The sequence below is a fragment of the Urocitellus parryii genome, chromosome X (assembly GCF_045843805.1).
Source record: "Urocitellus parryii isolate mUroPar1 chromosome X, mUroPar1.hap1, whole genome shotgun sequence".
NCBI lineage: Eukaryota > Metazoa > Chordata > Mammalia > Rodentia > Sciuridae > Urocitellus > Urocitellus parryii.
The window spans coordinates 35,209,084-35,220,840 of record NC_135547.1 but is presented as its reverse complement, the minus strand read 5'-3'; the positions used below and the strand labels follow the sequence as shown (position 1 = coordinate 35,220,840).

Sequence of the window (11,757 nt, the reverse complement as noted above, 5' to 3'; positions counted from 1 at the left end):
TTTCCAAGGTCCCACAACTACTCAGTGGCAGAGCCTGGATTCTGAACAGAGAGACCTGCCTGATTCTCAATTCATAGTCCCTTTCCTTGAAGTTGGCCCTCATGTGTAGCCACCATGATGAATGAATAAAGCAAGGAATTCTGAGATGTTTGCAGGCTTCTCTCCACTCCCTCCCCCAAACTTATTCCTCTGCATAGAGCAAGGGTCCCAACCCCAGCTCTGTTGCCTACAGCACTGGCAAGTGACCCATTGGGCTTCCACCTGACCAATTGGGCATCGAGCAGTGCAAAAGCAAATCCCTCCAAAAGCTGGGAGAGTCACACCGTGGGCTACTCCTGCATGCGGGTGGGTACATATCTCTTGGGTCCTGTGACCCTGCCTAAGAAAATTGAGGGGGTGGAGAAACAAATTAAATCAAGCAGCTCAGTGATTATTACTAGATAAAGATGACTATGTCCATCTCAGGCTAATAGCAAATACTCAATGTTATCCTTGCTATTACATTATTATCATCATTACTAGCTATGAAGCTCTTAGTTTACACAGCCTTTTAGACTCGGTGTTGTAGTCCATAAAAAACGTTTGATGCTTCTGGAATGATCTAATTTCATCATGGTGATTACAAGAAAATATAAACTCATTTAAATTTTCTGACAAATTGCTCATTAAATGTGAGGAGGATAGAGAAAGAAGTGATTTTCTCCTTTTTGATATGATGAAAATAAGATTATAATTATCTTGCAAAAGTTGATTCATATATCTTATCTGTTCCAGATTCCTGACAAATTAGCCTTCCTCACCTTCTTCATCCCCTATAAATAAACAGTAGGCTTAGATCTAGTGCTAACCCAATTCCCTTTCCAATTCTTACAAGTTACAGCTATATCCAAGGACCATTCTTGGCCTCTTGAAGTAAATAAACTTCAAGATACCTTTGAATACTCAAGTCCCCACTAATCTCTCCTTCTAGCACATAGTTTGGTAATGATCAATTTCTCATTTTTAGTATTCGTTTATTATCTTATTAACTAATGGGTAAATTCTTTGAAAGCAGACAGTCTATATTCTCATACATCTTAGCACTTAGTGCTGCACTATCTCAGTGTCTTGCATAAAGTAGCAGCTCAGTAAATCATTATTGATGGATAAATTCATGTTTGTTATCTATGAAGTCGGTCATCAAATTTGTAACCAGAATTAGAGAAAAAGCTCTAGAAAATTAAACGCTATAGTTTTAGCATCATATAAAATAAAACAAGACATTGTTTTGCATGGTAAATAGAGATTAAAAACTCACTTAAAATCTAGGAAAGATTAATTTGTAAAATATGAAATCAATAATAAGTTGTCTAGGTAAAATAGTAATGCTGAAAGGAGACTCACATTTTTCTTGTATTAACTTTCCTTCCTAAGAAATGGCTTTAAGGGTCCTCTATCAGAAAGAATACAGGCTCTTAGGTCTAACCCCAGGTCATATTTATGTCCTGATAACTAAGTCAACATTGCAAAAGATTGCACAACTTGTACCTTTAATAGTAAGATTATGATCTATTATTTTTGGACAATTAGATGAAGTATATCAGTGAAAAATATATGTCTAAATAATTAAACCCTTATTGATCAATATATAAAAACCCAGTAAATATGATACATTTTTCCTAAAAATTGGCAAAGATAAACTTTAATGACTTTTATATCCAGTATCAGGATATATTTTTTAAATCATTGTTCTTTCATCTAAAACCTTTATTAGTACTATTGGATGAAGGACAAAAAGAATTTGAACGTCAAGTTCTTGGGTGATATAAAATGGGAGAAGACAGGCCATATGCCTTCATATAAACCTCCTTGTTCCTGAAGTTCCAAGTCTAGCTTCCTTTTGAGATGAAAATAAATATCTTCTTCCTTAGAAATATGGCAAGGTAGGGTGCTCACATGACCTACTAACTGTGTGAGTAAATGTGGCATATGATAGTTTTATTATTTTACCTTTTTTTAGTATAGAATAAATGCTATTTGAATATCCCCTCTCTCAGCCATACACACAAATATTCCACTGATAACAGCATGTTTTTTAAAACTTAATTTCTTAAAATAATAAACAGATTTTAAAAACTTAATTTCTTAAAATAATATAATCTTGGGGCTTGTCTCAGAGGTCCATGTGGGTAGGTGAGAATCTGTCAACATAATGTCTTTTTCTCAGCATTTTTCCTAAGGGCAACATGCTATTTTGTTTCCCTTGTAATTATTTTTGCTTATTTTTTTTCTTCTGCTGATCTACTTTAATTTCATTTGAAACTTGGAGGATGGAAAATGTGATTATTTAGATAATTTTGTAATATAAGCCGTTTTTGCAATAAAGAGGATGAATTCTCTTTGCTACCAACATCTGCCTATCGTTGAATGAAGTGTTATTTAGTACAGAATGTGATATTCAAAAGAAAGGCCATTTATCTAACAAATGCCTCTTCCCTTGTTGCATCTACCCTATTGCTAGCTTGCTGTATCTGTATGGCCTGTTTTTTTTTTTTTTTTTTTGGGGGGGGGCTGTCAAGTTAGCAAATTTCTATGTGATGCAGATGGTGTAACTGCTATTGTTCAAGTACTTAAAATTCATTCTGCTGCAGGATGTTTTTATCATTAAATGTCTCATTTAACCATATCAATAAATTGAATTTATGGATTATTCTGTCTAGGATGACTAAAGCTTTGTTATATATCTGAACATAAAGTCTATTTATTTATTTATTTATTTGTTTATTTATTTATTTATTTTTGGTACCAGGGATTGAACCCAGATGTGCTTAACCACAGGGTATCACTAAGTTGCTTAGTGCCTTGCTAAATTGCTGAGGCTCACTTTGAACTTTCGAGCCTCCTGCCTCAGCCTCCCAAGCCACTGGGATTATAGGCATGTGCCACCATGCCTGGAAAAATGTATATTTTGATATGAAAATTCTATCAAAAGAACCCCCCCCCCCCTGCAAGATGTGGTCTCACTAAGTTTCCCAGGCTGACCTCAAACTCCTGGGCTCAAGTGATTCTTCAGCCTTAGCGTATTGAGAAGTTGTAACTACAGGTGTGCTCCACCATCATTAAATCTTGGTAGAAAACAATGTTAAGATTTAGATCATTAAGTTTTTTCAAAGGACGGGGCATGGTGTCACACACCCGTAATCCCAGAAATTCTGGAGACTTAGACAGAAGGATTGCAAGTTCAAGGCCAGCCTGGGTAATTTAATGATACTTTGTCTCAAATTAAAAAAAAGAAAAGAGCTAGGGGTATAGCTCAGAGGTAGAGCACCCCTAGGTTCAATCTGCAGCACTTGAAACGAAGAAAAAAAAAAAGACTTTCAAAAGCATTCTCATATAGCAAGATATAGATAATATGATGGTAGATAAATGGCATAGAATTTTAAGTCATTAATTATATATGAATTTATCATAGACTTTAATTGTTTCCTTTGCTAATTCCTCCATAATTTATTTAAAAATAAATTAAAAATCATGATGTGTAATCCATACTTTTTTTAAAATAAGTTGTTTAAATTTAGATATATTTTTAAACTTCAAATTTGGGCCTGTATATCCATAGATCCTAATACTATTCCCCCTCATCCATTCCACATAGAAAGCCATCAGATTTTATATTCTACCATTAGAAAGGAATTAGAGGCAAGGCCAATTTTTTTTTTTTTACTCTCAAGTATATTTTTGATATTGAAATGATTAAAGTTGGACCAACAAAATTTTACATTTGACTTTATCCTTACAGTTTTAAAAATAAGGCAATAATTGAATACTTTGCAGAAATATTCATAATAACTTTTAAAGAAACCATATGTACATATAAGAATTTTATAAATAGAATTCCACAACTTGTCATGACTTTTTTATGCTTACTACCTTAGAAATAATCCTATTCAATATAATACACAATTATAAACAATATCTTATAGCTGGACAATTGTATAATCAACAATGGAATGATTCCAATTTAACATGTGCTGAGAAAGTTCATTACTATAAGAGTGACCATATATTCCAGTTTTTCAAGAAAGGTCCCAGTTTATACTTACTGCACTATTATCAATAGTAATTACTTTGACTCTCAGAAGTATCCTAATTCAGATGCTCAATTACATGCTTATTTTTATGCATCCATATAAAAAGTAGTACATGCTGCCATATATAAAGAAACGGTGAATAAATGACCCTTACCTGGAGGAATATGCAAAACATATTAATGACACTACACACACGCACACACAATATCATTGCATATAATCCCCCCTTTTTTGTAGCAAAACCCTAAATTTGTGGTATAGCCAGTAAGTACTGTCTGTGGGAATTCAGAAAAAAGATGAATGGGTGTGGACTAGTTAGGTAAGGCTAGTTTAATGGAATCATTGTGCTATAGGGTGTTGTAGACATGAAATCAAATGGACAAAGATACAGGGATTGAAATGAATATAATATAATTTTAATTAATATAAAATATACTCTACAGTTGATCAACCAACCGTGGAAAAAGACTGAGTACTCAGAATATATGGTTTCTTGTCCTGGCTTTGCCACTAGTTAACTTTATATCATCAAGTACATTCTTCCTTCATCTGTAAAATGGGGGATTAGACTGGATTTATTCATCCATCATTTTCTTCATGGTGAAACTACTTTGGGCAAGCACAACACTAAGAACTATATAAATGATCTTTAAAGTTCCTTTCCCATTCTAACTTTTATGGCAGACACTTTTGTCACCTGTGTTTCCAGTTTCATAGTTATAAGTCAGTTTGGGATCATGTTCTTCTGTATTTAAGAACATGTCTTGCTGGGTATGGAGGTGCACACCTATAATCAAAGCAGCTCAGGAGGCTGAGGCAGGAGGATCATGAGTTCAAAGCCAGCCTCAGCAACAGTGAGATATTAAGCAAGTCAGTGAGACCCTGTCTCTAAATAAAATACAAAATAGGACTGGGGATATGGCTCCGTGGTTCAATCCCTGGTATTCCCCCCCCCCCCAAAAAAAAAGAAGAACATGTCTTGCAGGTAAGTAACTGTAAAATAACAAATATTTATTGTCTTAAACTGAATGTTTTCATAATTGTATTAGGAACATATTTTCATATTTTCATTCTCTGTCATAGTGATGCAACCCAGAATGGTAGGGGACTCTGTCATGAAAAGTTAGCATTGCATATTTTCATAGTGAAAGCTGCAGTTGTACTACAAGTAACTGAGGTTACAGCCAACTCAGCTGGGAAGCATGAATGTCATGCAATGTTCTTCTTTGTCCCTTTTCACAACTGAGGGCATTTCCCTATTTTTTGGACCTCCCATCCCAGAAATCTTTGCTCTTACTCCCAATGATAATCACCTAACAGGAGAGACCATGCTCTCTGGAGAGGAGTGATAGCAACTGAGCAGCAAGGAACTCTACCAAGTCCAAGAAGTTGAGATGTCGTCTGTGAATCCAGCTGGTTCAAGGCTGCAGGCCCATTTCCCTTGACAGGTTTTTCTATTGCAGGGAGTGGGGAAAGTGGCCCTAAACCATCAAAATGGATTATACATCACTCTTGATGATATGCATGGACACGCCCCTCCATTAACTGGAGAAGTTGGAAATAAATCTAAGGAGCAGGAGATATTATTTTTACTTGTCTGATATTTATTATGTATTTTTAAATTGTGGTGTGAAAAAGTGGCTATATATTTATCCATATATAAAACTAGAGGCTTCTTAATATAGTACATACAAAATACAGGATATTTAAATTGACTCTTTGTTCTTTTACCTTTGTTTTTCAAAGAATAGAGACATTTTGAGAGGCATAGGCAGAACAGAAGTGCCAAAATGTATTGAAGTCCAGCCAGAAACCCACCTCTGACTAATGTTCACTTTCAGTATTGATAGTGGTGGTCCTAGTGCTAGAAATAGGACATTCAGAATTTTATAAAGAACTGCAAAACTATAAGTAAGAAAAGTAGGGTAATAGATGTTGGATCATAAATGATTGCTACAAGGAAAGCAAATGATGGAAATTTAAATCTGAGGATACTTATTTTATCCATATTGCACTTTTATACACAGAACGCTTATAAACATTGCTATAAGAGTTTCTCCTTACATTTGGCATAGTTAGGCAAATGAAGTCCTTTGGGAAAATATTTAAAATCATTCACTAATTTAGAACAAAAGTGAGCTGGGCACAATGACACACCCTTAAAATCCCAGAGACTTGAGAGGCTGAGGGAGGAGGACAGCAAGTTTGAGGCCAGGAATTTAGAGAGACCCTGTCTCAAAATAAAAAATAAAAAGGTCTGAGGATGTAGCTTAGAGTTAGAGCACTTGCCTAGCATGCACAAGCCCCTGACTTTAATTCTCAGCAACACACATAAACACATACAGGTGAATTCTAAGTTATAAGAAATTTCTACTAGTTTTCCACATAGTCCTATCAAAATTTTTAAATTATCAGGTTTTTTTTAGAAAAACTCCAGTACCTACATAAAGCCTTAAATCAGAGATATGAACATCTGAAAATTAACTGATAGCAGCTAGAAATAGAGTTGTAAGTAAACGGCTGGGAATCTGTCTTTTCAAACACACAGCAAGAGAGTTACAAATCCATCTCTGTTTTTTCTGCCAGCTATATTAGACCATTCTACCCCCTCAATTTATAGAGCACTTAAAACTTTGAAAACTTCTAACTAAATTGAGATAAATAGGAAAAGGGCAAGCAACAAGCATATGGACTCAGTTGACAATGTGCTGAAATATTAAGTTGCAGACATTTCTTAAGTATATGTTTAAAATAAAAACCAAATTGAAAGTAGATTATTTATTTTGAAAATGAGCTCAACTATTTCAGGGTCTGAAAGCAAATACAATTCAAATCTCTACTGTGTGTGTGTCTGTGTGTGTATTTGTGTGTGTGTGTGTGTGTGTGTGTGCGCGCGCGTGCGTGCATATGCGCTTAATGTTGTTAAAAATAAGAGTAAGATCCAAAATAAGAGTAAGATCCTAAGGATTGGTGACACCTTACTGAACTATCATCACAAGGGGTCTGGCATAGGAAGGAAAATTAAGATGCTAACTCATACTGGCATCTAAAAGGGGTCAGTCAGCTTTAGAAAACTCAAAGGACTCAGACATTGACCAAAGCACAGTGTTTTAAAATTGTTTTTTAGTTGTAGATAGACACAATACCTTTGTTTTATTTATTTCTATGTGGTGCTGAGGCTTGAACCCAGTGCCTCATACGTGCTAGGCAAGCGCTCTATCACTGAGCTACCACCCTAGTCCCTGCACTTGTTTTTCAAAAAGCAGTGGCTTTGGGTTTTTTGCAGTTAAGAAAGCCAAGATTTCCTAATTACAAAAAGGAAGGAAATTGAATTGAGACCTACAGTATGGTGGGTATTCCCTTTCTTCCTGAAAAGATACTTTTCTAAGACAGAAAGGATAGTAAAAGATAATTTGCACCCATTGTATTACTCGGAGCAACTAACTGGGACCCATAACAAAGTTATAGATAATTTTGCCTTTTTAATATAAAAAGAAATGACTGATTAAATGGAATGCTTCACTGATTTTTCCTAACAACCCTATACATAGAATTTTAGAAACAGGGAGTACTTTCTCAGAGGAGCAAATGTAAACCTACTGGTGTCCCAAATAATGCAGTGAAAACCAACCAAGGGACAACAAGAGTACAGTACAATATAGAAATTCACAAATTAAACAGTGTCCATAAGTAGTGATCTTTTAAGTAGAGATTTAACAACATCTGTCACTCTCCACATTTGAAATGCAGAGACATGAAATGTTATGTTACTAAGACCTTTAGGCTAGTAAACATATAGTTCAAGTATGTTGGCAATGGAATCATTGTACAACCTTACAAAGTGATCATTTGTAATATGCTTTTAACCATTAAGTAATGCTTTATTTGTCAATGGTTTTAGTAATAGTCTACAGGAAGAACAAATATCCTTAATATTTGTGGTTTTGCTTTGCTTGAGTAGCTCCATAAATGAACATTTGATTTGGTATATTTAGTATGAAAAGAAAAATAGCTTTTCTTGTTACAAAAAAAAATAGTTCTACAAATATTTTGATCAAACTTTCTTTGATTTCCATTTATGTGCTAAATCACGGGAAATAAACATTTCAAATACTGTTTATTGATGATTAAATTGTAAATATCGTTAAATTCTATTGACAATTTCTTTGAGGAATTTGGTTTTTAAAGGAAAAACCATATCATGATCATGGTATGGACATGTTGATTAGGCAATTGTTGGTCTTCTCCAGAAGGTTATATTCTGCCATAATACTAGGTGTCCTGGTTTGTTCGGGTAATGTTTTCAATCTAAAAATCTAGGAGGCAGGTGCTCACTTGTCCTCCTCCATGCTTGAAAAATACAGGGAGGAGGCCATAGTGGCAACTGTCACCATGATTGATTTCCTTGGGATAGAAGATTGATCAGCTGGTTGTAATCAATCTCACAACAGTGAAACTGACACACTTAAACTCCTCAAGGCAGAACAAAAGAGTACTGTTTTGAAATTTAAAGATTCATGAAATACAAGATACTTATATCATTTGTTCTAACAACACAATGATCTTTAAGCCATGTGTTGTTCAATGATGATAATGCCGTAGTGATAAAATGTAAACTCCAAAGATAAAAATACATAGTGATAAAAGGACTAACATTCTTTGTTTTAATTTTGTATCCAATCTTGTATAATGTAACCTGAATTTTTTTTGTAAGAGTATAAATAGATCTGAGAAGATTAATATATAACCATGATGTTTTACAATTTCTTTGAGGAATTTGAGTTTGAAGTGTACTATAGGTAAAGCTCAAGCCAAAAAATAAGATCATTTTATGGAACTGTGTGACTCTCAAAATCAACATCTGAAGAGATTGTGGTATAGCATAATATTGAAATCACAATAATTACAAAGTAAATATAATAATAATTAAAATATAAATTTATCATTTATTTATTTGACAAATGTGTATATAACATCTAATATTTTCAAGGTATTTTCTATTCATAATCTATTCTCAATCATAATCATCTCAGCAAATCCAAGAATGGAGGTAGTATTACCTTCAATTGACTGCTGCTTAGTTATTATTAGTGGCCCTTACATGAAAAAATATGCAATCCAAGCAGAAAGGAGAGAATTGGTATAAATTATAACTTCAAGTTTTTAATTAATAACATGTGATATCATTTATATCAAAAGTTCTTAAAAACCTAGGGTTGGGGATGTAGCTCAGTGGTAAAGTGGGCTTAAGATGCACAGGACCCCAGTTTCTTTTTTAAGCACCACCAAAAAGAAAATGTTCCCTTGACTAAATATTTCATTTTGAATCTATTATAGGAATATACAGGTTAGCATTGAGGTTTTTTGTTTGTTTGTTTGTTTGTTTTTTCAGTGCTGGCAATGGAACCCAGCATTTCAAGCATGATAAGTAAGTGCTCTACCTCTGAGCTCCATCCCCAGCCCCACAAGTATAGGCAACATGGATAGATGCCATTCAGATGCATACAGAAAGCATATTGATATATGTTTTTATTTAGCTTTGATACATTTACTTAAGTTTTTCATTGGTTTTACATGGTTTGCTTTATTTGTAGGGCTGCTGTTACTTAACACTTCCTAGCTTCTGTATTTCTTTAGAAAAGTGTAATGTAATTTAGGGCATTGAAGATAGTTTTATAGGAATTAGTTTTGTTTTGTTAAATATTTTTTTAGTTGTAGTTGGACACAATATCTTCATTTTATTTATTTATTTTTATGTGGTGCTGAGGATTGAACCCAGTGTCTTTCGAGTGCTAGGCGAGCGCTCTACTACTGAGCCACAATCCCAGCCTCAGGAATTAGTTTTTAACAAATTATTTTTATAGAGAAAAATTTCTTGGCCTGCTCATGAATTTTCAGTTTATTACTGACAGACACATTCCTTTTCTTGTTAGCAATAAATTTTAGCCCCCAAATTTTTGATATTGAACTCCCAAACTTTTGCATGGTGATATCATTGATGAGTAAATCTAGAAAAAGTTCAATGGATTTTTCAAATAGGATTCATTTTCTAAGAAAATAATTTGAAACAAGGGGACACAATTCTTCAAAAGGAGAAACAATATTATTACTAGTGCATTGGATATGAACTTTGTGTTATCAAATTATTATTGCTTACTTTTTGGTTTATCATTCCATTCTATATAAGTGAAGTTCCTGGATAATGAGTTTTTTCAGTTCACAGAGCACTTAAACAGGTATATCTCTTTTATTTTTCATAAGAGCCTTAGAAGCTAGGTTACTGATTTTGTCTTAGGGGAAGTGAATGCAGCGATATTGATTACTTTATAGTCTTTATTTTGTCTTCTGTAATGTGTTGATATTGTTTATGGAAACTTCTTATTGCCATAATGCTTTGTCAGCTCTTACATAATATTTATTAATATCTTGAGATAACATGAACCGCAAATAAATTGGAAGATTTAAACTGGGCATTAAGGGGGCGGAAACAGGAAGGGGTAGGAGGGAGTCTTTGAGCTCTGACGATCTGTCTTTTCTGCAAAATCCAAGTTAATCAGATTTTGAACAGGCTCAAACCCTCAGTGTGAAAGTACTTTGCTAGGGAATTATCAAAGCACAAGTTAGGTAGAGCCCTGAGCTTCTTGCATGGGCTGACGGTTATTAATTACATTTTCTTGAATTGGCTACATTTTAGGCAATTTACTACTAAACAAACTAAAAACGTTTAAGTTAGTTGTTAGTCTTAAGGAGACATATAATCCCTCAAAGTACCCACCGAGAAATATCTGCTATATAAATTGTAAATAAACCATTGTTTGTTTGTTTGTTTGTTTGTTTGTTTTCGCACTGGGGATTGAACTCAGGAGCACTCAGTCACTAAGCCACATCCCTAGCCCTATTTTGTATTTTATTTAGAGACAGGGTCTCGCTGAGTTGTTTAGCACCTCTCCATTGATGAGGCTGTTTTTGAACTCGAGATCCTCCTGCCTCAGTCTCCCAAACTGCTGGGATTAGAGGTGTGAGCCACCACCTCCAGGAAGAAAACATTTTAGATTTAAATTCTTAGGCCAGTGTTTTTAGAGGTTTTTATTCCCTTTGCTACATATTCCAACAACAATTGTAGTTAGTGGAATAATTTGGAAGTTTGTATACTTTCGTAAGTAAACAGGGATAAATGTGTGTGGCCTCAAACTTGTAATCCTTCTGCCTCAGCCTCTGCAGTTGCTGGGATTATGGGCATGTGACATCATGCCTGGCTGGTTTAAGGTTTTCTTATGTTGAGTTTCTAAATTGTGCTTGGTCCACAGTTGAGATGTAGTGACCCCAGGGCCTCAAATTACCTGGTTTTAGGCAACACACACACACACACACACACACACACACACACACACACATGTATGTATATATGTATATTTATTCATTTATATTTATATATATTATATATTTTTAAGTAATTAAATTTTTGACACCAGGTATTAAACTCAGGGGCATTTTATCACTGAGCTCTTTTCATTTTTTATTTTGAGTCATGGTCTTGCTAAATTACTTACAGCCTTGCTATATTGCTGAGGCCAACTTTGAATTTGTGGTCCTTTTGCCTCAGCCTCCCAAGTCACTGGGATTACAGATGTGCACCACTGCATCCAGCAGCAATAGATATATTTCTGAGAAGTTGTATATAATTAAA

General features: G+C 34.4%; 1 non-coding gene across 1 annotated transcript; it reads left to right on the top strand.

Annotated features, from left to right (window-relative positions):
• Positions 1-229: 229 nt before the first annotated feature.
• Positions 230-357, top strand: LOC113198318 (small nucleolar RNA SNORA35). The gene has a single exon (XR_003302827.1). It is a non-coding gene; the product is annotated as a small nucleolar RNA SNORA35 (small nucleolar RNA).
• The last annotated feature ends 11,400 nt before the right edge of the window (positions 358-11,757 follow it).